Source organism: Motacilla alba, chromosome 2, assembly GCF_015832195.1.
Source record: "Motacilla alba alba isolate MOTALB_02 chromosome 2, Motacilla_alba_V1.0_pri, whole genome shotgun sequence".
Lineage (NCBI taxonomy): Eukaryota > Metazoa > Chordata > Aves > Passeriformes > Motacillidae > Motacilla > Motacilla alba.
The window spans coordinates 61,803,588-61,829,594 of record NC_052017.1 but is presented as its reverse complement, the minus strand read 5'-3'; the positions used below and the strand labels follow the sequence as shown (position 1 = coordinate 61,829,594).

Here is a 26,007-nt window from a genome sequence, read left to right as displayed (position 1 = left end):
TATATCTGAACTCTTTGCAGACAAATTGCATTTTTGCTGCCTTGAATTATTTAGTAACATCAACATACTTCATTATTTACTGAGGCTTTCATCCTATTTTGTGAGTATAGTTTCAGTACACATCACTGTGTGATTCCACTAGACTTCCCTCCACTGTGAAAACTGATCATATATTTCTCTGTTTTCTGTCTTTTACCAAGTTACCACCCCACATGAAAATCTTATCTTTTGATGTAAGGCTTCATAAAAACCCTTTTGGATATGCATGTAAACTTTATCAATGACATTGTTGTTTTCTATCTGTTCACCCTTTGAAGACTTTCATAAATTTTGATGATGTGAGTTCCCTCCTGAAAAGCTTTGTTGGCCATACCATTATAACAGATTTATCTATATGTAAATAGATTACTTTCTTCTTCACAGGTGGTGTGGAACTCAGACAACTTGCCTGTAGTCTTCTGGACCAGCTCCCCTGCAGAGCCTTTTTTTCAATAGTGGCATGCATCACTTCTGTCCCTTTTTGTACCTCTAATATGAAGACCAGTTTAGTACATTTGACTTTCTTCAGGAGTTTGGATATTACCACATGAATGTTAGAACTTACTATTAATTTTGATGATATATTTTAAAACCTCTTCTACTGACATTTTGATATTAAACAGTTGCTCAGACTAATTCCTTCAGTTTTCATGTGGAAATTCCCTAAGCTTTCCTGTAATGAAATCTGATACAGAAATTATTTGGGTTTTTGGGATTCTGGCTGAAGTCCCCTAGGTTTTGATTTGCAAAACTGCCTTAGATTTTTATTATTAAAAAGCCTTATGTCCCCACGAAAGTGTGATGGATCATCAGGAGTTAAAGAAGTTGCAGAGGAAAGAGCCCTGTTAGTTCAATTGTTTATTCTTCTTGTCTGCTCTGAGATCACTGTGGGGACTATAACAGATAAAGTTATCTGTGGAAACTGCGTATTCTCTTATCTCTCCTACGCCCATCAGTGAAATACCAAGATATCTAGAAGACATTTAAAAGTAGAGATAAGTAAATATTTTTTTCTGCCTTTTACTTCTTTTGCCATTTCTTTTATAGAAATCTTGTTGGAACTTTTCTTACTGACAGTATATGTGAATAATTAAAAAAAAAAATCAGTATCTATACACCCAGTCAAGAAGGATTAATTGACTTTTCTGGTTCCTTTGCATAAGGCCATGGCTATCTACTCCCAGGACTCTCAAGACTTTCATTTTCAAATTCCTTCAATGATTCTGGGCTGCGACTTCCCATGTTGTAGATCTTTAATCATGAATTACCAGCCAGCTGGAACAGCAGGAGAAGGAAAGTTCATACATACCCTGTGCTCCAGTTAGTCACTGCGAGAAGTGCACAGGAGCTCCGCTGTTTCCGTCTAATGCTGGCAGAGAAATTACCAGCAGCTTATCACCCCAGCAAGTTTTAAGGTAAGCTTAGCAGCTAAGTGTTGATACTGGAATATTTGTCATCAGCACTCAGGGGAACCATTCACACCTCGGATTTGTATAAACTTTACATCTTAATGTGAAAAAACATATGCATCCAACACATGTAAAGCTGCATTTGAATTCAAATGAGATTAAGAAGTGGTTCCCTGACAGTCTTGCTTTTAGAAGTCTGTACCAATGCCTTGCTGATTATTTTTTTTTCTGGTCCCTAGTGATACTGAATGCCATTTACTGTGAACTGCTGAACCTGCAATGACAAAAGCAAGAACAAACCTTTTTGTGCAATGGTAGGGGCCACTTTTGCCTATTGTGAATAACTATTCCCATACATTTTTGCCATCCTTCTTTCTTAGGGCTAAGTCAACAAATGGCCCTTTGTGGTACTGATATGAATCAACGGAGACACGTGTAAGTGGGAGATGACAATAACTGGAGAACCTTGATGACTAAGGAGCTGCTAGTTCAGGGACTCCCAAACAACAACCCAGCCATCTGGCCAGCCATTCAGTTGCCTGCTGTGAAGGCTCTGCATTTAAAAATTGTGTTATCAACTTTACAATAAAAAAACAATCACTTGAGCATCAGCTTGCAGAGCAGACAGGACTAAGGGATCCACTATTTAAATATAACCCTTTCAGTCAGCTGGGAGTAGAAGGGGAAAAAACAGGAGCTCTGCCTTATCATTCACCTCCCCAGCATGAAGAAATGGACAGAGATACAGTTGGAATTGTTAATTCCAGTGCTTCATGTTGCTGGAGAAAAGTCAATTGGTCGTAGTGTGTCCTCTCCATCTGTTCCCCATGACCTTCTCCTCCTTCCAGAGAAACTTCAGAAAGTATTGTTTCATACTAAATGCAGACAAGATGAAAGGCACTGCCAAAGCCTATACCTTAAAAAAAAAAAAAAATAGACTACTGAGTATTGTTTGCTTAGGTGATGAAATAGAAACAAATTGATGGGAATTAAATAACCTCTGGAAGTAGTTAGATAAACAAAGGTCTCTCTTGGTCTAAAGAACAGCCATATATGGTTTTGTGCTGAAATGGATGCTTTCCTCCTCCATAAGCTAATAGAGCAATTTAAGACAGCTTTTTTCTCTTGATAAGTTGACAGTTGACATGCAATTGCCAGAGAAAATAAATTCCTCCCAGCACCATTCTTACAAGCAAAAACTTTATTTACTGTGTAGAAAATTCACTGGACATTTGGTGAAGCTGATGTAAGAAAGCAGCCCCTTCTGCTGTTGTGAATCCATGATCTGCTCAATGCAGATAATCCAAATTCCCTTCTTTTTGGCATTTAGTTTTATTAATGCTTTAGATCTTCCTGGGTACACACTGTAAATGTTGTCAGATGGAAGCAGCCCACCAAAATAACTTTTCTTGCTATTCTGGGAGTGAGGCACAGGTTCATTAGCCATAAGCAGAGTATTTGTAATGAAAGAATAACTAATATACAAGTATCACAGGATTTGGCAAGTTTCAGGGAACTGTGTGAGAGCATGCTGTGTGGAAAAACTGGCAGGTGGGAGACATGTCCATGTGATTTCAGTGATCCAGAATGTATCATTACACATAGAAACATATAGGTGTATATGCACATGCCTGCCATCAAATGTCATTTACAAGGGCCAAACAAAACCTTAGCCATGAATGTGCCCTTCTTGTTCTTCAGAAAAAAAAAACTACCATTTTTTTTTTAGTCTCATAAATTATTTGCATTACAACAGATATACATTTACCGTGTATGTATTATGCTCCAGTGGAAAAGACAGGCCCTACATCAAGACTGAAGGTGAATCTCACTTCTAATTTCATCCTCATGATCTATCAGTCAGCAGTAATTGTCAGTTATGAGAATGAGGCATACAATTTCAAATTTGAAAAATCTACAGGAGCCCTCATGATGGCTGTATTTTGAGCCTTGTAGTTGTGACTGCTCTCTCACATTTTTTCGAACCTTGTAGATGTTCCTTATCAGTCCTTCCTGAAAGATGAGGGTCCCATTTTTGGTGGTATGCTGGCCAACTCTGTGACAAGAAATGAATAATTCTGGTTATCTTCCCTTCCCTCCAGGTGAGATCTCTGCTGTTCTTTTTTCTTTGGAAACCTCTTTCTCATCCAGAGAAAAGTGAAAAGAGAGAGTGGGTGAACAGATATAGGGAAGTGCAGAGGCTTCACAGACATATTTTTTTCTTTTCTCAGCAAGGTATCATCTGTTCCTCAAAGTACTTTATTTTCTCTTCAGCTTGCTTGGAAACATGGTCCAGACAAGGATCAGATGTTTTTTGTCAGCTCCAGGACGGATTATTGAGTTGTGTCACGTCTGAAGCTGAATGTGAACATAACATGCAAGTTTTGGCTGTTATAGAAGTTGGCTGTGCACTTGCTAAAGAGTTCAAACTTGTGCCTTACTGATTCCCAGAGACCTTCCAGAAGAACAAAAGGTTCAAGCCTTTGCTACATAGGACAGACCACCTTATTTTAGGAGCTCTCCTTCTCCTGGAGAAGAATCAGCAGATTTCAAAGCCAAAGGTGAGGTGTGAAAGACCTAGGAGTCCCCCTCCAGAGAAATCAAGGGAATCATGAGTCTGCCTGGCTGCATGAAGGACTGAAAAAACAGCTTTGAGGAGCATATTTCTTTTATGCTTGCAGATCAGAAAGTCCTTGTATTCCCATGAATTCTTCAACCCCAAACACAATTCTGACTTTTTAAATGCCAAAGTGCTAGGCACCACAAAGACTATTGCTGTTGTGATTTTATGCTGATGGGGGCTTGTTGATGATGGGCAGCAAATATACAATTCTTCTTAATGTTGAACATTGATACCAAGCCTCCTTATGTAATCTTCTTGAGCTTAATTTTGGTCTCCTGTGGAAACAGGCATTGTAGAGGCTCAGAACTCTGGGAATTGATATGCTTAAGGATGGGAAACCCTTTTACTCCTTGCTTCAAAGCTTAAAGAAAAAACACAGAGAATAAAAGAAAGTCTTCAGAGTCTATCTTCTGGCCTAAGGCAATGGAACAACCCTATAATAGGCTCTTTTTTTTTTTTTCTCAGGCACCCTAGTAGCATAAATTACTTCTGTTCAAGAAGAACACATTGGGGATGTGTCCCGTAGGATACCACAATCTCAAGGCATGACTCTAAAGGGCAATGGAAAACAATACGGTGCCTCACAGACTTATTAATTCAGCTCATGTCACACCCAGAAACAGCCAGATATAGAAAGTGCCGTGGCAAATTACAGCCACGAGGAGCTTTGGCAGAAATGCTGCTTGACAACTGAGCTCTTTGTCCCAACAATGTCCCTAAAACTACCCATCTAAGATGAACATACTTGCTTTATTTTTATATAACTACCAGGAGGACACCTACGAAGCTCAGTGGCTGAGTGCTTCTTGGTCTTGTGAGTCAGTAGTAGCTACTGAGGGCTGGGACACACAGCCAACAGAATCAAACTACTGCAGTTTACTCAGTATTTTACCAGGTGTAACAGACTGTTGTATGACCTGTTTAAATAGTGGCACAAGCACACCTTGAGACACACACAGGAACTGCTTTAGAGCTGTCCTTGATGGGCCCATGTTGTCATGATGACAATTCTGGCCACCAGCTCTTCCTCCTGACGTGTCATGAATAACATTTGTGATGTCTGCTTCTCTTCCAGAGCCCACTTTTCCTTCACAGATGCACAACGCCCTTGAAACAAGCTGTATGTGGACGTTTGTGTGGGTGGGGGAGGGGAAGCATTTGGGATGAGTGGGACACCTTCATGGAGTACTGTATGTTAAATAACAGACTGAGAGAGGGAGTGATGAGTCTCTCAAGGAAACATAAACACTATGTACTCATTAGAAGACTCATTATAAATAAAGTACAGGAAAGGTGCTCTGAGACAAAGCTTTTTTGTTGGTATTTATTAGGACAAAGAGCTCCTTTAATAGGGCAACTGAAAAGCACTCTGCTGCAATCTTTAATAGGCATTACCACTTCTACTGACTTTTTTGGGAACAGTTTTGTCCTTCTCACTTAATCTGCATTAAAGGGACAGGCTCTTTATTCCATATTTATCCTGAAAAGTACAAACCAGGCCAAGACTAGGGGGAAGGAGTGAGAACCCCAAGAACTTTTACATGTCAGCCCAGTGGCAAAGTTTGGCTGATGGAGTGAAACACAGCAGGCTGCTGATAGACTTGGATAGGCTCTTCTGCCTGGATTTCCTCTATTTTGGGAGCTCCAACTGGGTACCTCAACCCACCAGAGGAAAAATATAGCAAAAAAGGGGAGTAGGAGAGAAAGAGAGGATCTCACTCTCTCAAGTTTCACTATGTATTTTATCACTTCTGCCAGACTGGAACAGAGTTGTCTGCTTTAACTAAGCACTGTGCTTCTAGCTTTGAAACCTCAAGGATGGTTGTAATTTGGCACCTGAAAATCATAGCCATTTTCTCTGTAAGGTTAAGATACCCTTCTTGAAGCTGTAGAACCTATCAGCCTGCTGGAATACAGCTGTGGTGAGTGTGATGGTTTGATGTTTATACTTTTTAGGGTTTTTTTTCTTCTCCACAGTGGAATTTTAAGGTCTGAAAACACTTTTTTCTGAGTTTTCTTTCTTGCTTGTTTTTGGATTTTACCAGGCTGGGCTTGATAAATGTGCATGGAAGGCTGAGTACTGCAAAGAATTGGAAATTTTTGCATTATGTGATCTTGAGCCAACACATGTGATGAGCATGTGGAAAGGGAGATATTAAAAACAATTGTAAAGAGAAGGGAACTTTGTTATTTTCCTTTAAAAAACATACACACATGACTTTGAATTGGCTGGTTCTCCTATCGGCACAACCACATGCACGTAGCAGTGCTGCTTTTCAGTAAGAAATGAAACAGCTGACATTTTTTTGCTGAAGGCCAGTGCCTGCAATTGCAAATGTTTCGTCCCATAGAGGGTGTTGCCCCTGCACGACTGCACAGTCACCCCAGCAAGGTGCAGTTGAGAACAAGACCCAAGCTGAATTGGATACATTCCTTCTGGGTGAGAGACACCTTGGTTTCCCTTGGCTAATACCTGTTTCAGGCTGTCCCAAAACTTAGGAGTGGATACATGACAGCCTCTCTCCAGAGAGGTCTATGTCAGGCACTGCCTGAACACCAGCAGACAAGCACTGTGCAGAATGGGAACCTCTGGGCACCACAGCTGTTATAGCTGTTATATTTTGGTCCTTGTTATTTCCCAACTTTTCTCAATGAAAAGCACATCAGCGACCGATGAAACCCTTGAGAAGACTTTCTCTGCGGTTCACTCTCTTGATTCTCTATGTTTCTATTTCCTCTTTGCTTACTTTCTCCTTCTCTCTAGTTCTGCTTGCGCAGTTCAATACTGCCAAGTCCTCACAGCCCCAGACGTATGGCAGTGCTGGGTGAGATCAACAGTCCATCCTGCTCAGCACCTTGCTTCTGATGAAAAGGCCAGAACTGAAGAGTTTAAGAACATGAAAAAAATGTGGAGAAGTAACATCTTTGCCTTTTCATGTAGCACTAGGTTAACTCTGGTGTTAATTTTCTCTATAGAGAAGCTTACTTAGAATGATGAAAGTAATCTAGATGAATTGTCTGGTCCATTATTTTTCATTCTTACTGCACAAAATAAGTATGTCTTTCTAGGTTGTTTGTACTGTATATTTACTTAGGCAAAGTATTATCCACTCTGCTTCCCAAATAACTATCCTCAGCTGTCTGTAGTGAAGGTTAATGAGTGAACTGTGAAAATCAGCATTGAGTTGTGAGTTTTGCCTTTGTGACAAACCTGCAGCCTTTTGGTCAAAGGTTTTTCTTTTAAATTCATCAACTTAAAGAGTGCATAACACTCTTATAGCTTAGTTCATTTGAAATCAGGTTTATATCAATTTAGATTAGACAGACAAGAATCAATGCAAGGTGTCATCAATGTCAGCCAGTGAACTGAACTGAGAGTGAACACTGCTTTACACCAGTTTAATCACTGGTTTAAAATGAACTTAGATTGAATTGCTGTGACCACCTTGTAAACAAAGGACTTTGCTTTATCCCTGTGGGCTTTAGCTGAAACAACGGGACCAACAATGAGCACTTAGCTTTCTCCTTCTGCATGTATTTCTTTCAAGACCTTTCTATTTTATAGGGTAGAGACCCCAGGATGTTTTAAGAATGGCACATGCAGGTGGTACAACACAGCCCCAGGTAGCAGCACTTGCTTCAAGCAAAGCAGCTCAGGGATTGTATGATGCGATGCCTGCCTCCTGCAGGGATATGTCCAACCTAAGGAAGCCAGGTTATACTTAAAAGGCACAGCTAGGTAGGACTGTGGGCTGTGTGGCATCCTACAGGTACATGGCATGAAGAAATGTGGATGAGTATTTAACCCTGTTCTTGCTCACCTCCCATTTTCTGCTGCTGACTGCTGGGGTCTGAGGAGGAACTGCAGGAAACTTGCTGCCATTCCTTGTTTAGCACAGGCTGAACTCAAAGCCTCCTGGAGCAAATCCCCTCACAGCTTCTTCTCTAATTGAGACAGATTTCTGGAGGAGGTCTCTTTCTCTTCTGGATGCCATAGAGGGGGCTTGGTGTTTCGTTATTTTACCAAATGTCTTCGAGTTTTAATTTGAAGAGTAAATCTAAAAAGCAAAATGCAAGGCAGGTTTGCCTCTCTCCTCAAAAGGTCCCCAAAAACTTTCAGCCATGGAAGAACTGGGGGATCTTGCACTGTGTCTAATGTGCCAATTGCCAACAACACTGTTACAATCAACACCACTCTCCCACTAAACAAACCAAGCAGAAAAAATCCCCACAAAATCCAAACAACCTTCCTTATAGCAGGTTTGTGTTGGGAATTTAACTCCCTCGGAAATGAATCTGGACAACTTCCCAGATAATGTATCTATCCCTCTAATTCCTATCTCAAGGATGAAGTTGATCATAGAAGAACTGTAGAGGACTGGTGAGTTATTCTCAGTGTTTATCAGGGTAGCACCTGGAGGTGATCTGATCTTCCTGCCTCCTCAAAAAAATAAATCTGTCTTCCCTTGGCTAGCTCACAAATCTGCACTCAAACCCTTCTGTGCCAAACATGTGCAGGTGTACAGTATGTGTGTTACTACTGAGCCATCTGCAGCCTCCCCTGCACGGCAGTTGTTGTACTTTGGAGTTCCTTTCCCAACCAAATGGAAGTCCGCAGAACAGTTTCAATAGCACAAATTAAGAAGCTATTACTTTCTCAGAGTGAGATCAGCTTTTGCCTGAGCTCACGTTGCAGGAACAGATTTTTCTCTCATCCTGCTTGTCTCACTAAAGAAAATATATGACAGGCAAGGGAAGTGACAGTGTAGGATCCACCTTTATCACCCACACAGGGTATTTGCTGTACAGGCAGTCCCAGTGCAGGGAAACAAATGCTAAGATAATTTTTCACCTGAGGATGTTTGGTCAGCTGGTTAAAGCACCATTATCTAACAGCACTGAGGATTTGTGTCCTCCCCCCAGATCTGGCCCCTCAGCAAAACCACACCTGATCTCAAGATCACACTGAGCATCCACTGTCAGCTGCATGAAGTGTTACTGCTTACCACTCTCTGCCAAAACACACTGGCTTCTCCCCTATCCCTTAGCCCCCTCAGACATGCATGGCATAACTCTGAGTAAACAGTGCAGCCCCTGTGTTTGTAAGAGAAGGAAGGCTGTAATGTGTCCATGAAACCAGAAACATCACCCCTTCCAGTTCTTGTTCCAGTTGGTGCAACAGAAAACATCAACGTGCCCTACTGTTTTCTGCAAACCTCAAGGAGCTGCCAGCCAACACGCTGAGCTGGTGAAATTGATGACTGACTAGATGAACAAAAGTGCACTTTGGGGACCTCCCATAGTCTGTCATTCACTAATGTTGTCCTCCCCTTGACTTCTGTGGGCTTCCTGGGGAGCCAGCTGTTCCCCACACGTAGGTCGGCAGCTATGTGGTGTTTGTGAGCGTAGGCACAGCTGTGCGTGGTGAACCAGAAACAGGTGAAGAACTTGTCCTAGTGCCAGCAGGAGGTACTGTGGATGACATGTAATCTGGAGGCTTTCTGAAGCATCTAGACAATTCTGCCTTATGCAGCTTTGGGCCCCCAAAGCTATGCCCAGCAGACCACAAATAACACATATTTAAAAAAACCCTCGAGAAACAGTGATAAACTTTTAGCCCTACTGAGCCCCGCTTTTTCAGAAATGTCTTCCCAAGAAAAAGCAAGTAGAAACTTTCCTCTGTTTACGGTTCTTCCTGTGCCTCTAGCACCACTATTTAAGACAACCTCACTGCAGAAGCACACTTTGCCTGTGCACACACCTGTCCATGCCCACAAAGAGAGGTGGCAATACTCACTGTATGAGCACATCACTGTCTGACTGCTTCAAATGAAGTGTTAGCTGAACATAGTGCATTTCTATTTTTCATAATTTCAAGAGCTTTTTAAAAAATTTGTCTACTTTCCATGCCCCTGTATCATTCTGTATTCTAGAAGGAAGGACAAAAGAATTGGTTCGATCATATAATTAGATGGCAAATAAAAAGTTTGGGATGGGGAATGCTGTGTATCAGTGGGAGAAACAAGTCAGCCCAGATTTTTCTGGACTGGGGTAAAAATGTTTACTGTTTTAAAGTGAGCTGCACAGGAAAGCTGTGCTTTCCCAAAAAATCTAAAACTTACACCCCAAAAATTACTGAGATCTTCCTCTATGTGTGTTGCATAAATAATCTGGAGACCATAATTTTTAATGTAAGGAGTCAAGCTGTTTACATAAAGTTGAGGTGCACTGGAGCATGTACTGCACTGGTAGAAATACTGCCTGTGTTTGCTGAAACAATAGAGGGATTTTCAACCAATGCCTCTGCTGAGTGTGGAGGAATTAGGCCTTTGCTTCTCCCAGTGCCTTTAAAGTACAGAGTGTCTGCATCTCTTATAAAGTCACCAATGTCTCCAATTCAAAGAAAGACCTTAAAGTCTCTTCAGTTCTAGTTTGTATTCTCTTTGGTTTTTGTTTTCCTCCCACACTTCCCCTCCCAAGCTTCCTTTTGCATGTTAGTGCCAAAACAGAACAAAAAAGGGAGAAAAGTGGTCCAAAACTGGCATTTAATTATTTCAGATTTTTTTTTTGTAAATGTATTTTATAAGTTGTGGTGTGTGTTCCTTCTACTAAAAAGATTTACTAATCCCTTTGGAATGAACATGATTCGAAAAATGTCAGTTCAAAGTTATTCTGAGGAGTAATTAGCAACCTTAGCCAGCTCTTAAAAATATCTGTTTAAGACAAATCTTTCCGCACAAAACTTTCTAGTGACTTATTGTGCCTGCAGTTCTGACCTTGGACAGATACTCTGTGACACCAGTGGTCTCTACAGTCAAGCAGCCATTAATCTAGAGTAAACATTAATATTTTTGTAAAATATTATCTTCCCTCAAAAAAAAAAAGTTATGATTCTGTGATTTGCAAAGGCCTAAACTTAGTTAAAATAACCACAACAATGCTTATGGCTTAATTACAGAGTTGCTTCCCTGCAACAATCAGGTGTTATTCCCACAGAAATTCCTGGCTGTCCTTGGCTCTGCCTCAAAAGAGAACACACCCTCCATGAGGCAGAGATGCAAGAGTAAACATTTGGCAGGGATACGTTCCTTTTCGACCTGCTCCCTCTGTGCGCAGTCAAGGATTTTATTTTATCAAAGGTATTGTATTCCTTCCAATGAACCTGAACACTCTGCTGTCCTACTGACATCAATCTGGCAGTTTCCGTGTGAATGATATCTGTGTCATTCCCACCTAGAGGAACTGTCCGTAAAAGTGATCAGTGGCATCAGTTTCCAAACAGACTGAAGACAAAGGCTTGTCTCACTTATAAGGCATTTTCAAACATGACAGTTGTCAAAGTGCCTATCTCCCAATGTCTAGTATGTGCTTTGTTTTCATTTTTAAGTGAACTCCAGTCAAAGCATTGATATGCATGCATACTGTATACAAAACTGCCTATGAAAAGGACCCTTTGCTTCCAGCCTTCCTGGGTTTCATGGAAGGTGATCTCAGTTGCATGTACAGAGGAAACCAGGCTGGGATCAAACAATTTCATCCTTACCCCAGAAATTTCCACTTTTTAAATGCTGAGGGTAGAAATAGCCATGTTTTTTTTTCTTTTTTTTTTCAGGGCTGCATTGTAGTATTCTGCAAAAGGCAGGAATTCAGAGCTTAGCTACATTTGGGAAGCCAAAACATTACTTTAATGGAAGAAGTGATCAAATTAGCCAAAGAAACCTAACTATGACAGATGCCATCTCGACTGAGCAGTTTACAATTTACTACCACAGAAGGAGCGCAGAGGAAGGTGAATACTGACAAAAGAGCATTCTTTTCCAAGCTAACTGCTTTTGAGATGAATGTCAGCTCCTTACTTTATAATGAGACATATCTATAAATCCTTTATGCGAGAGGTTAACAGGAGCTGGCAGTCTCTTGACTTGTGCAGTTCGTTCAGTGCTACAAGGGAAGAACCATGGCCGGCACGTCGACAGAAATGAGCCTAAGTGCTAGGAGTCAAAACTGGTATCCCCCACAGTGATTAGATGGCACATTTGATATATGCCAGAGCAGGACAACTGACAGATAGCTGTGTGGAGGTGGCAAGCCCTTATATATAGTAACTACTTCAGCTCCTTAGAACTGAGCTATCCCAATAGCTGCATATGTTTTTTAAGAAGCCCTAAAAACCTACAGCCAACCACAGTAATGAATTCAGGGGGTAGTTTAATGGAAATCTCAAGAAGGAATGTAATTAGATGAAGTCAATTAGGCTGCTTGGGGATTTCTAGCTGCTGTTGTTGCTATCTGGGAACCCTAATAGGACGATTAGGATTAACTGAAATCAGCCTGATTGATTAGGGCATATAAACCTACATATGCCAAATTCCAGGGGGATGGTGTGCTTGAGCTTGAATCCATCTGGAACTATGAGTCAGGAGCATGAGTTTACTTTGCTGGCCTCAGAGAAAGCGACAGATCAAGACTGCATATACACAACACGCAAAGCCAGGCAGTGACACAAAAAGGCTGCTAGGGAAAGGACTGATTTTATCTGTTATGGCGCTGTATGTGAAGGCCATCCAGCCTATCCTGAGGAAGTGAGATTAATACTAAGTAAATCTTTTTCTTAAAAAAAAAAAAAAAAACTGTGTATAACAAAATAAATCTGTGTATTCTTTGTACAGCTTTTTAGGCTCAAGTTCTTACTCAGTATGGCTGTTAAATTCCCACGAAGTCAGAATTATTATTGCAGTTATTACTGCAGTTCTGTTAATTTCAGAGCCAAATTTGCAAACAGGAATTCAAAAGTGCAAGAAAAAACTGTCAGTGAGTAAATCCTGACACTTCTGTGTCATGGGTCGAGCACACAAATGCTTATTTGCATACATTTAAAATCCAATCTATGCTGTGCAGGGAAACCCCACCTGCAACCTTCTCAGAGGACAGCTGAGTTATCTGGGCTGTATTTGTTGTAGAGAAAGATCCTTATGGCCACTAAAGAGTTTCAGGAATAAAGGCTGGGGGAAAGAGGGGAGTTGAGGGGGGAGAGCAGAGAAGAGGAGAGCGGACAGACCAGATCTCCGTTATTCAAAAAAGCTGCTCTAAAGCAAGGTAAAACAGTGCAGGCAGGAGCCTAAGGGATCTGATCCCAGTCATTACCACTCATGCGAGGGAGAGGATATGTCAAGGGTAGGGAACGTCTTGGGGGACCTGCAATATGGTAACTCACTTTCAGCTAAGTGGAGAACAACAGCTTTAGCTGTACAGTTTAATAACAGGCTAGGCCACTTTGTGCACCGGCAGGGCTGTTAATGCACAGTAGTCTGCCTTTCATTGTTAGGAGAGGAACCCCGCAGCTCCCATTTGACAGCCAGGAGTAAAATTATTTTGCTGCTAACATTTCTCTTTGGCATGAGGCAGTGGGGTTGCGCATTGCACTCATCCTGCCTGCAGCTTCCCGCACCTGCAGCTCCCTCCTCACAACACAGGAAGGTTCCCATGGGCTTGGAAGCAAGGGATTTTTGCTTTCCTCCTGTGGCTCTCATGCTATTCAGCTCTATTTGGGTGGCATACCCGCCTGTGTACCATGGCTGCCAGCTGTGGAGTGCTGTGCAGCATCCTGGAGTGCCTCCAATGGTATTTTGAACAATTAGTAACCAGCCCGGCATGATCATATCCTAATGAATTGCTGAACTGCTTTCTTCTGCTTGAATACTGGGCTAAATGCTGAAAGAAAGTGGACACCTGCAGATTGTATTGGCCAAGACCTGTCAGTGAGAATTTGCCTGAGTTAGGACCACAGGACTTGCCTCAAACCTTCCCAAATATGTCCCATGTTGACCTCAATATTGTTAATTTCTCTTACTGTTTTAGGAAGCATGCTTCACACAAGCATCCCACAGCAAGTCAAAGAAACAGAGGCCCCTATCATAATACCAAATGCCACAATCACTAAATGGCACTCTCCTTAGTTACCTGTTGACCCATGGAAACATTTGTCTTCCATTAACCGGGCTTTATTAGGAAACGACAGGGAGAACAGGATTTTTCCCAGTAACACCACTTTGCCCATATTATTAATAATCCAACTCACATATTCGCAAATCCAATGTAAATCTTCCAAGAGAAAAGTCATCAGAAAAACAGATTACTCAGAGAAAAATGTTTGAATTTATCCTTTTTTTTTTTAATCTCTTGCTCGGTTTTTCAACCTCTTTATCAATACCTTAATTTGAATGGTTATAAAAATGCTACTGGACACTCTTGAATTAATTTTACTCAAAATACTTCCTTCACTGCAAAATATTTTATAATATTCCCTGTAAAAACCTTAACATAAATTTTGGTGAAAATTATGAAATCTCCTTTGAATGCTGCTCAGTAGAATTATTTTGCTATCATCTCCCAACATGTGAGAAATCTTTTTCTTTTTCATAAATGTTTCATATCTATGGGTCTGACTTGGCAGTGGGGGGATTTATACAGGTAATTCTTTTAGTGAAACAGATCACCTCTGACAGAAGATACTAATATGCTTTGTCTTCTACAGCAAACTAGTTATAACTGACTGGGGCATCTGCTAACCAAGATCTTCTTTGTGCTGCCTTTTTGGTGTGCTATAATACTCTTCATAATATATTTTTAATTTTTTTTAATTGTACCTGGTTTCCTGGAAGATTTAATTTGTATCAGAAACAGTTTGACTCTTCATTTTTCATTCTAGTTTGAAAAAATAAAATCACCATATTTCATGTAGTTAATGTCATTTTTGTTCACAGTGAATCCCAGTATCTGAAAATCCTGGATAAAGAAGAGAGACTGGAGCCAGCACTTGCTTCTGTTGCTAGACCATTTCACAGCTTCTTTCATATGCTGTAAGTTTTCACAAGATTTGATAGAAAGTCTGTGAGACTTGGGGGAAAAAATACAGGATTGTTTTTAACATGGTGGCATTTGACCAAACAGGAAGGAAGAGGAGGGGGAATGTGAAAGTCAAAAGTGTAATAGCTGGAAATTCTTGAACAGATGTAGCAGGTGTAAACATGTTTCCTTATTTTGGTTCCTGGATTTAACATCCTCCTACAAGACTTCAGTGTGCTCAGAAAAAAGGTTATATGTGCAGATGGTAAACTGCTAAAATGCCCAGAAGGTTCAAACTCATCTGTGCTTGTGAAGACAGGGAGAATTTCCCATCGTCTGACTCACAGGTGTTTGGAGCACTCCGAGTCAGAGGCAGGTTCGGCAGTGCCGAAGCATGGCAGTGCTTTGCTTAAGCAAATGCCTTGGTTGTGTGCTGGAAACGTGCACGTTCATTCTCTTGTGATGTCCACGGGGCTAAGAACAGTAGGAGAGCTCTCTGGAGCAAGGAGGTGGGGAGAGACTTTTTGGCATGTGGTCCACACAGGCATTACAAATTGAGGCTCTGGGCTGTTGCTGTCCCTGGGCTGCTGCTCTCTCTTCCTGACACATTGCACTGCCTCGGGTCACTGCCTCGCTGCTTGCCTGCCCATTGTAGTTTTGATCATACATTCCCTTTTGGCACAGGACGATTATTTTCTGCATTCTGCTAGGTCCTCTTCCCGTTTGTCCCTATTAGTCTGTGGCCAGCACAGGAGCGAAAAGAAGCAGGTGTCTTAAATGCTTGGCTGACACGCTGGAATGGGGACACACCGGGGACAGCTCTGGCTGTGCGAGCAGCGCTCACAGCACGCTCTGACCGGCCGTGCTCAGCACTGACAAGCAGCGAGGAAGCAGGGGCCTGCCTCTGAAAGTCCTGCTTGTTATTAATAACAAACATACCTGTCAGCTTGTGTGGAGGGAATGACGATGACACCACCACAAGGTGGGCAAAGAATGGGCACTGCCTCTGCAGGTTTACCCTCAACCCAGCACTGCCCCGTAGACTCTGCTCAGACCACTCTAGCTGTCTCCATCACTGTGTCCAGCTGAGGTCACCCCACCTCCATGTCAGCTGTCCCCACACCCGTGATGGCCGGCTCCTCGTCTCCAGCCGTTAAATTGGTTGTGTCAGCTGAACAGCTGGCCCTGTGCACGACGGACAGCCTGCACCAGCATCCCTCCGAATGTGCTGCAGGGTCAAAAAGAGCCTGCCAGCACCTCCCTGAGGAGCAGCTGGCTCAATCTGAATCTAGGTGAGATGCAAGCTGTGCTGATGGAAAGAGGAGATAGAGTTGCCCACTACTTCCTCCTCCAGCAGCCCTCTAATATCACCAGGATCTTAAGTAAGTATCAAACCCATCTGCCAGACTCATACACTAGGAAGGGGTTGAACAGCAAGGTGGCAAACTTGTGGGTGACACGATGTTATTTATGGTAGCAAAAACATGGCACATGACAAAAACATCATCGCATGATACTGAGTAATTGGGTGATAAAACAGAGAAAAGGCAACATAGATATGGGTACTGTAATGCCAGTGGGCAAAGTAGACTTTACATACAGAGCTGAAGGTGCTGGACTCACTGTTAGCTCTCACAGAAGAAATCCTTGAAGAGCTGTGTAATCTAGACATATTTATGAAAATGCCAGATCCATTCTCAGCAGTGTTCAAAAAAGTAAATCAAATTTTAAATTTAGTATGGAAGAAACAAAGCTAAAAACACTGCTGATATCAAAATATCTGATGTGCCTCCACCCTGAAAATGGTGTTGTTCAAGCCTGCTAGCTTCAAAATGGTAACACAAGGGCCAGAGGAAGGTACAGGCTGTGACATGGCTTCCGTACTGGGATTTCACAACAAATGAAGAATACATATCTGAAAAATCAAAATGTGAGGGAGAACATGAGAGAAATCTGTAAAATCATGAATGGCATCGAGAAGGCAAATAGGGAATGATTGTAATTGACTCTCATACCATAAGAACTAGGAGCATCAGATGAAATTATTAGGAGGCCTGTTCAAAACAAACAAAATAAGGGTTCTTCTTTAAACCCTGCTTTGTTGGAGTGTGCCACTAATTGTCACAGGATGCTGCAATGTCAAAAATTGATATGGGTTCAAAAAGCAATTACACAAATTCATGGAAGCAAAAATCCATCAAGGGCTATTAAATTTAAAGATACCACATCTGTCTCAGGGAAGTCCCTGAGCCACAGCTTGCTGGAGTTTGGGACAGCATGCCAGGGAACTATCATTGTGTGCTTACCCCTCTCTTATGCTGTTCCCCAGGCATCAGCTGTTGTTTATGTTTGAGACAGGCTATTGGGCTGGATGGACTTGTCTCAACCAGCATGGCTGTTCTTATGTTTGGATGCCAGAAAATTAATTTTTCCACATCCAGTCTGTCGGAAATGATGCCCTTTCTTTCATACAAGGACTTGGGTAGGGTGATTTGGGAATTTGTTAACTCTAGATTATTTTAATCACCTGTAATAGGATTTGAAGACTGAGGCAATACAGACATTGCTCTGAGCAGGATTTGGTAGCATATCTCCAAAGCATGAGAAAAAAGCAGGGAGTACAGGTTTCACTGCTCTTAGACTCCCTCCACATGTTAATTCCAGACCCAGTGTCCACTCTTCAAAGCCTGAGAAGCCAGGACTTCACTAATAACCAGAAATTCATCAATCAGAAATCCCTGATATATGTTTGGAGGTCCCACTTCAGTGGGATTGGAGCAAACTGCAGAGGCTTACGACAGCCTAAACCCTCACCATCAGCCTGTGCCAGACAATGGAAGTTTTCCTCCTTGTTTATTTATAATGTAGATACATTCTAAGATGAAGCCGAGACTGTTTTTAGCTTTTCACCACCCCCCAATGCGTCTAGCTGCGACCTATTCCCATGGTCAGCCACTCCATCATGCCGTTTAACACACGAACAAGGGACTGCCGATCCTTTTTTCCGTCGCGGCACACGTCTCCTTTGCAGGCTGCTGGCTGAGGTGAGCCTGGAGGGGCAGTGGCAACGCTTCCAGTGCTGGACGAGTCACCACGGTACTCAAACCAGAATATTGGCCTTTCCCGTCCATTATCTTCAACAGCAGTGGGGCCGATCCTGCTGTCCTGCACTTCGCAGGCGTGCAAAGCCCACGCAGATCCGATTTTGCCTGCCGGTAATTGATCAGCTTTCCGTGGGAAAGCCGTGCTGGGAGACAACGGGCCCGGTCCGGCTGGCAGCCATCGCCGTTCCAGAGCCTTCTGACTTTTAAAGGGGAGCTGTCCATGCAACGATTACTGGTGAATTCCACAAAATAACAACAACAACAACAGCAACAGCAACAACAACAAAGGCTTCGCTGTTTTTACTTTTATTATTACCAGTACTCCAGCTGCCGAACGACGGAGAGCCGCAGCCCGGCCGCCCCGGCCCCGGCGCTCTCCCGGCGGCGCCGCCCCCGGCCGCCTCCAGGGGGAGCCCGGCGGCCGCGCCTCCGCCGCCTGAGGGGCCGGGGGGCGGCGGGGGCCGCGCCGAGGACGGCGGGCAGGATCCATCCCTTACCTTTAAAAAAAACCACCCCCCCCCCTCCGTTAAGAAAAGCTCTTTCCTTTCTTTAAGGCCTGAGGAGAAAGCTCCTCTTCAGCTTCCTTGCCCCAAGCACCCATCCTCGCCCCAGGCATCCGTCATTGCCCCGAACGTCCCTCTTGCACCCAACACCCCTTCGCTGCTAGCGATTTCAAGTACGCACCAGAGCAGTTCTCCCTCGGGGTGTTTTTGCGGGAATCTTGACGCGTTGAGGAGGTGTTTGTTGTCAGAGGGAGGCAGGGTGAGGCTGGGGAATGGGCGGAACGTTTCTCCAGCTCTCTGAGGTGGTGTGGGTTATCCTCCCCTGCACCCCATCACTGAAAAGAGGTTACAGGCTCAGGCATCGGATGTCTTTTTTTTTTTTTTTTTTTTTTTTTTTTTTTAATTATTATTTTTTATTTTTCTTTTTTTCCAATCAGTTTTTGCCGCATCGTTGTAGGTAAATATTGTAGGGAGAGCAAGTTGTTAAGTATTAGTAGCTGGGAGTGCTGAGAATGGGTTGAGGAAGGACATGGACCTGTTCAAAAGAGTTCAGAGGGGGACCAGCAAGATGATCAGAGGGCTGGAGCAGTTCTGCGAGGAAAGGCTAAGAGAGTTGGGGTTGTTCAGCCTGGGAAGGAGAAGGCTCCAAGGAGACTTACCAGCACCTTTCTTTATAACACCTTTATAGCACTTCTAACATCTAATGGGGGCCTGCAAGAAAGCTGGATCAGGACTTTTGACAACAGTATGTAGTGACAGAACAAGGGGGAATGGGAATGGCTTTAAACTGAAGGATGGTGGTTTTAGATTGGTTATTAGAAAAAAAATGTATATCGTGAGGATGGGGAGGCACTGGCACAGGTTGCCCAGAGAAGCTGTGGATGCCCCATCCCTGGAAGTGTTCAAGGCCAGGTTGGATGCAGCTCTGAGCAACCTGGGGTAGCGAAAGGTGTCCCTGCCCATGGCAGAAGGAACTAGTTGATCTTTAAGGTCCCTTCCAACCCAAACCATTCTGGAATTCTATGAAATTAGTAAAACTACAGAATTAGTATTATGAGATGATTATGTTTGCTCAGGTGTCTGATATAGGGACCTGTTTTACCACTGAGGAGGCTGGGGTGGTAACTGATGAGTTCCGTAATCTTAGTTGTCTTTTCTGACCTTTACAATTCTATAATTCTGTGATTTGCTCAAGTTCATGGAGGGAGCCCTGGCAGGTCCTTGCCTGGAGCCAGCAGTTGTCTGATCCCTTTCCTCTGTGTTTGAGGGCTGAGCTTTTCTCATAAATGTATTGCCCATGTGGTTTGTTGTGGGTAGAGCCTGGGTGGGCAAAAGACCATGCTGCCAGCAGCTCAGAGGTTATATAGCCAGGACAACCCCAGCACAGAAATGAAAAGTGATTTAAAAGAGAGTGTATTTTATTCTTACATGACTGCATACCAGTACTTGGCTCTGGGAAGAATGGAATAAGTGGGGCTTCTTAAAAAAGAAGGTAATCTGTCAATTTATGTTTTCACAGAAGTCAGCTCTTAGTGCCAGATTTTGTGTTTGGCACATTCAAGGACAAGGAGGTATTTTGGAAGTGGGGATGGGAGGTGCAGTCGCAGGACAGCTACAAATAAAGGCTCTAGTTCACTGTAGAACAAGTGTTCCAATGCTCCTGCTTGACTCTGGTGCCTCTGCTTACAGTCTGTATTGGGAAAGGGTTTTTTCCCATGGATAATAGACATTCCAAAGAGTCTCAAAGAGGCAAAGTGTGCATACAGAGCAGCTCTGGAGTGGCATTATGAAAACTAGAGGCAAGGAGTTCCCTTCTCGAGCTATTTCACTTCCCTGCAAGAAACTTTAGCGTGCAGATGTGACAGCTGTGCTGGCGTTTTGATCTGCCTGTGCTGATTCAGCCTGTTCCTGCGTCTCACCATTGCTGTCTTGATCTGGCAGTGATTCCTCCCTTATCAAGGAGCACATCTTGCTGGCTGGAGGGCTCTTTGCTGGGAGATGCTCAGGCCCTGGCAGGGTATGCAGCAAGGCATGTATGCCATCCAGGAAGATGCAAGACATCTTCCACTAAACATGTGAGTGCCTCAAGCACGTGCAACTACTGATGAAATGGCAAACCAAAACAAGTTATCTGGGACTGCCACTGGTGGTTTCTTGATTCAGCAGGCCGGCTTATGTAACCTGGAGAGCAATATTCATCTGAGGAGGGGTTGTATCTTCTACCTGAAAGACAATATTTTCTTAAAATATTTGGAAAGATGGTATTCTTAAAATAAAATATTTCTTAAAATATTCTTAAATCTGATTTGATTAAGCATATACCCGTGCCTTAGAGCTCAGGAAAAGCTGTCCCTCCCACAATTCTTTCTGCAGCATTCTTTCTGGCATACCTTTACTCATCTGTCACACAGCTCCAGGTCCAGGGACAATGAAGAGATATGAACGTTCCCACCTTTGGCGAAGGGAGCCAAGGATGATTGCGTTAGTGTTCTTTCATAACTAACTCCAATCATTGGCAGACAACTTACAATCAAGGTTTTCTTTCCATCCTCAGCCCCACTGCTGGTTTGAGAAGTGTATCATTAGGATGATTGGATAACAGATTCATGCACGGTGCTGAAATTAAACTTGACCTGTCTAATCACATAGCAAATAGCAATTGGAGGTTGGGGGAGTTTTCAGCCATCAACCACAGATCTTACAAAATATGTGTTGGCATTGGGGAAACAGTTGTAGGTGGTGAGAAAAGGAAATATTAGGAGAAAAGGTGTGCAAAATGTCAAGATACACAAGTCAATTCTCTTGTACTGGTGTGCTTGCTTAGGAAGATACTGTGGGGAAAAAACTGGTGTATTTGGCAACTGGGAAGCTGAAGATGAGTGCTTCATATCGGATTTCTGTAATTGGTTTGGCATAACTTTGCAAAAGATTAACTGGCCGGGGCTGCCCTTGTCAGTGTTTGTCAACAGCCACAACAGAGCCAAAGCAGAATTCCCCTTCTAAACATAAAATAAGATACAAATGTCCCCTCTCACACCACTCTTGAGTGCTAAATATCATACAAGGTCAAACAACCAAGAAAAAAAAAAGAAAGTGCAATGATTTAATAAAGCATCCAAATAAATTACATAAATAACTTACACACTGCATAGAAGTGTAATAGAAACCAAAATAAGAAACAACTTCTCAGCTTCTTCTAAAACTTACCCAAATTGTCTGGCATTGAGTATGATAGAACTGATCCATATTGGTGCTTTGGAAAGGAATTCACCAGCGATCTACTGATAAACTCTTTGTCCAGTAATTTAGGTGTGAAAGAAGTGCAAAATCAAGTGAGAGTTCATCATATTGTGGTGTTTCTAAGGCGATGCTTTTAATGTAAGTCATTAAAAAAAGGGAAGGTAGAATGAAATAGATAGGAGACTGCAAAATCTGTCCCAGTTTTATGATGGATAATATCCCCAAAATACCTGTGAGCTAGCATAAGTACTTAATGAATAATAAAAGCAGAATTTGACCTGGCATGTAATTCAAAAAGGAAGTATTTAGAATGTAAGCTATTATTTATGATACCACCAAAAAAACCCTCCAAACACAAAACTGGTAACAAGATCAGCAACATGCTACTGAACGTCTTTGTTTTCTTTGTAGATGGAGGAAGTTCCGATTTTATATTTCACTGGAAATAGTTAAGATTTTGTTGGTTTTTTTTTTTAATTTAGGAAAAAAGCAGAAATTATAGCCATTTTTAAAGTCTAATTCAGAGATGAGAAAGATTTTTTTAATTTCATTTTTTATTTACATTTTTAAAGGGTTCTTCCAAAAAATTATTAAGTGCAATTAGTAACAGATAAATTACTGACAGATAAAGATTATGATATCCACTTAGTAAAACTGTCTTCTTTCTTAGTACAGAGTGCTTCCTGTTTGTGTTGTAATGCTGAGGCTGTTGAAGTTATTTCATTACAAAACAAATAGGAGATTTATGAGTGTTGCAGGTGTTTTTGTACCAGATAGCAGGAGTGCTTAGTGATATGCCAGTAAAATTAAACCATTTTTCAACTGCTCTATTGCCTAATAATACTGCACACGGCACCAACTAGTTACGAATATGTGAAGATACAGTGAGAAAATATCTATATAAAACTTAGCCATTAATATAACATTTTAAACTACCTTTCAAAATAACATTCAGATTTTTAAATTGTGTCTAGAATTTGCAATTAGAAATAGGAAATTTTGTGAAAAATTAACTATTTTTCCCCTCCATGTCCTGAACTATATTGCCAGCAATCTTTGATAAAAAGAGATCCTGGTTCTTGTCATGCCTGGTTTTCAAAAGCATTGGGTGTTCTGCCTGACTTTTCAGACTTACCCCCAAAGCAGCCCCTGGGTGAGAAGTGGCTGAACGGGTGCTGTGTCTCATCCGTTGTCCCAGCAAACAGGTTTCCATTTCCACACTTGCAGGTGCACTTATGGAAGAAGGCTGAGGAAAATACATATGCCTAGCACAGATTTCAGACTTCTGGACATCAGGTAAGTCTCAGTGAGCCCTAGGAAAGAATCAGTGGATTGCTCTTAGTTGATTACCTCTTCTGTATGCCCAAGTTCAAACATTGTCATGCAGAACCAGAAAGTCAGACCCTACCTGTGCCTACCATTTTTACTTGATGTTTTTGCTCTGGACCCTTGTTCAGTGCTCTCAATCACTTTCTGTCTTCGGTTATTTGACAGGGAAAACAAAAAATATTTCAAAGTTTAAAACAATGACTTCTACAAAGACAGTGTGTGAAGTCTTTAAATTAGTGGTTTTCGACCCTTTTAAATTTTTATTTTATTTTATTTTTTATTGTGACTGAAGCAAATATTAATCTTTGTGTGACCAGTTTACACCCACAGGGTGACATTAGTCTTGCTTGTCGGGTTACTTTTCACTGGCCTCCCTTAGAAGTAAGCTATAGAGCAGGAATCTGCCAACCAAAATTAGAAAAAAAAGCCTCACTGTAATGACACCTTACTGGAGATAGAAGAAACGCAGGGGTTCACATCTTACATGAAGAAAAACTACGTTGCTGGCAAGCTACATTTAGCAAAGACTTATTTCATCTGCCAATGATTATTTAGAGTACATGCTCACTTTTCATATAGATACTCGCACATCCAAGCTAAACAGAACTTCATTCGCCAGGGCCTCTGAGTAGTGCCACGATGCAAATGTTAAAGAGTAGCAACAAGGCTCTAATGACAACTGGTTTCCCATTTGCTGGATACAGATAGTCAGACATTCTATTCCCAGTGAACACACTGGGTACAACACAGAGCAAATGATGAGCCTAGATTTGTTAGGTGTGTAATGAAAGAGAGTAACAGACTGAATAAAATGAATTTCAAGTGCAGCCAATAAAAACAATCTCCTTACGAAAGTATTTTAAATAGATTTGATGCTAGCAAGAGAGAAATCAGAGAAATCAAAAGCTAGCCGTTGCAGAATGAAATCTGCTGCAGACAGAGGAATTATAATTTTATAGGCAACACTGAATTCAGTTCCAGGAAAAATGTGCATGAAACATAGCTGTCTTGACAACCCCATTCAACGAGCTACTCAAGATGGAAGCTGTGTGAACAAAAAGCCTTCTGAAACCATAAAAGCAGCACTCAGTAGCTAAGGTGAAAAAGCTCTAAAATTATGGGAAGGTGTCACAACCTGTCAATTTATTAGCAGATGCTTCTAAATCAGTATAGGAACAAAATATCAAACCCTTCAAAAGTGGCATAATGGAACTGTTCTGAAAGAGGAGAGAAAACACGTGCCACATGACTGGGGTTTCCAAGACTTTTGCTAAATGGTCTTTGGATGATTGTAGACAACAAAGCAGGGCACAAGCAGCTGATGTCAGTTTTTCAAAACGGAAATAATTTTAAGCATATGGGACTAGAAAAACACTTTGCAGTGACTTTTTGAGCAAACACTTTTAGTCAGGAATAATAGCTAAGCAAAAGAACAAGGGCCTGATTTTGCTCTACCTCACTTTTTGTTTAGAAAGTGTGAAATGCTATCATCAAGTCAGAATTTTCTTTTCCCACAGGGGTGTGTTAATATTTTACTCCCAAAGAAAGGCATTGCTATAACTAGTGACTACACACAGTCTATTCAGTCTAACCTAATGTTCAGGGGTCACAGCCTTTGATTAAGGAAACTTTTGGCCTGTGGGGTTTAACAAGAGGTGGCTTTAACTAAGTATTGAGAGTACTGATTTTCACCAAAAAGCTGCTTATGATCAGCAAGAGCAAAACTGATAATATGTCACTGAATAAAAACCTGGAACTATATCACTCCTAACAAAGCCGAGGGTCAGATTTCTTTCATGGGATGATGGCAAGTCCCAGGTCAGTGTGCTGATAATAACTGCTGCAAACATTAGTTTAGCAGCAAACGGTGTTCCTGATAGAAAGGGAGGAGGGTGTAAGGATGAAGGAATAAACAACTTATCTGGCCTCTTTAAACATGGTGGAGCTTTAAATGAATCCTGACAGCACGTTTGCTGGTGGCACAAAGGAGATTCTGACCCAATACATGAATTTTGTCAGTCAAGTGCTACCAGTCAGGTTAGGATAGAGGGAAACTGCCAGCCAAGGTACCTGTCAGCCTTAAGCCAGGTGCCATAAACAGAACAAAATAGTTACAGAGTAAGGATGCAGGCAGGATGCAGGACACAGGCAAGAGGGTGCAGTGAGCTGTTTGAAACCTCACTGTGGGGTTGCTGCACTAGCCCAGAGCTACAGAGCTCTTCTAGCTTGCAGTGGAAAGGAGAGGGATGCACATGTAGTGGCTGGGTAGGAGAGAACAGGATGAGACTGAACTCTCCTCCCTTATGGTCAGTGATCTCAGCTAGAGCAAGGGGATGGGGATACCTGTTACCTCAAATGCTCCTCCATGAGTCCTCCTCCCAAAATGTGTGGCTAAGCAGGCCAGTGAGTGCTGTGGGGCTGGAGGTGGCTTGTTGCTCCTGTTGATGCTGTTCTACTTTACTGAGGTGCCTCAGTCTGTGCTGAAGTCCTTGTGTTTGCCCTCTCCAGCAAGTGCCTTGAACCCTTCACTGAAGAGTTAGTCACATGCTCTCTGACTCAGTGAATGTGAAAACATTGTGAGCAAAGTGGAAGACATCCAAAAGGAGAGATTGAGGCAAAATGGCCTCATAAGGCCTTACATTTAGAGCATGCTTCTGAGGCTGTGGCTCAGTGCTTTAAGTCCAGTTCCAGTGCTTCCTCTATGCCATAAAATATGTCTCAGCTCGACTTGTATTGCAAGTGCTGACACTGAGTTTGCACTGGTTCCAAAAATGTTCATGGGTTATCTTCAACACCCAGCTTTATGCTGACTGAGACTGAGTGTTGTCTTGTAGCCAGCAAAAGGTCAGTGTAAGGATACAGGCAGCATAAAGACCAGTCACATGGCAGGATCATTAGAAATAGGCTTGAGCGCT

General features: G+C 42.2%; 1 long non-coding RNA gene across 1 annotated transcript; it reads right to left on the bottom strand.

Moving 5' to 3' along the window:
• Window positions 1-19,473: 19,473 nt before the first annotated feature.
• LOC119697901 lies at window positions 19,474-25,578 on the bottom strand. The gene is made up of 3 exons (XR_005255990.1): window positions 25,443-25,578; window positions 20,914-23,076; window positions 19,474-20,746 (listed from the first exon to the last, which is right to left on the bottom strand). It is a non-coding gene; the product is annotated as an uncharacterized LOC119697901 (long non-coding RNA).
• Window positions 25,579-26,007: the final 429 nt, after the last annotated feature.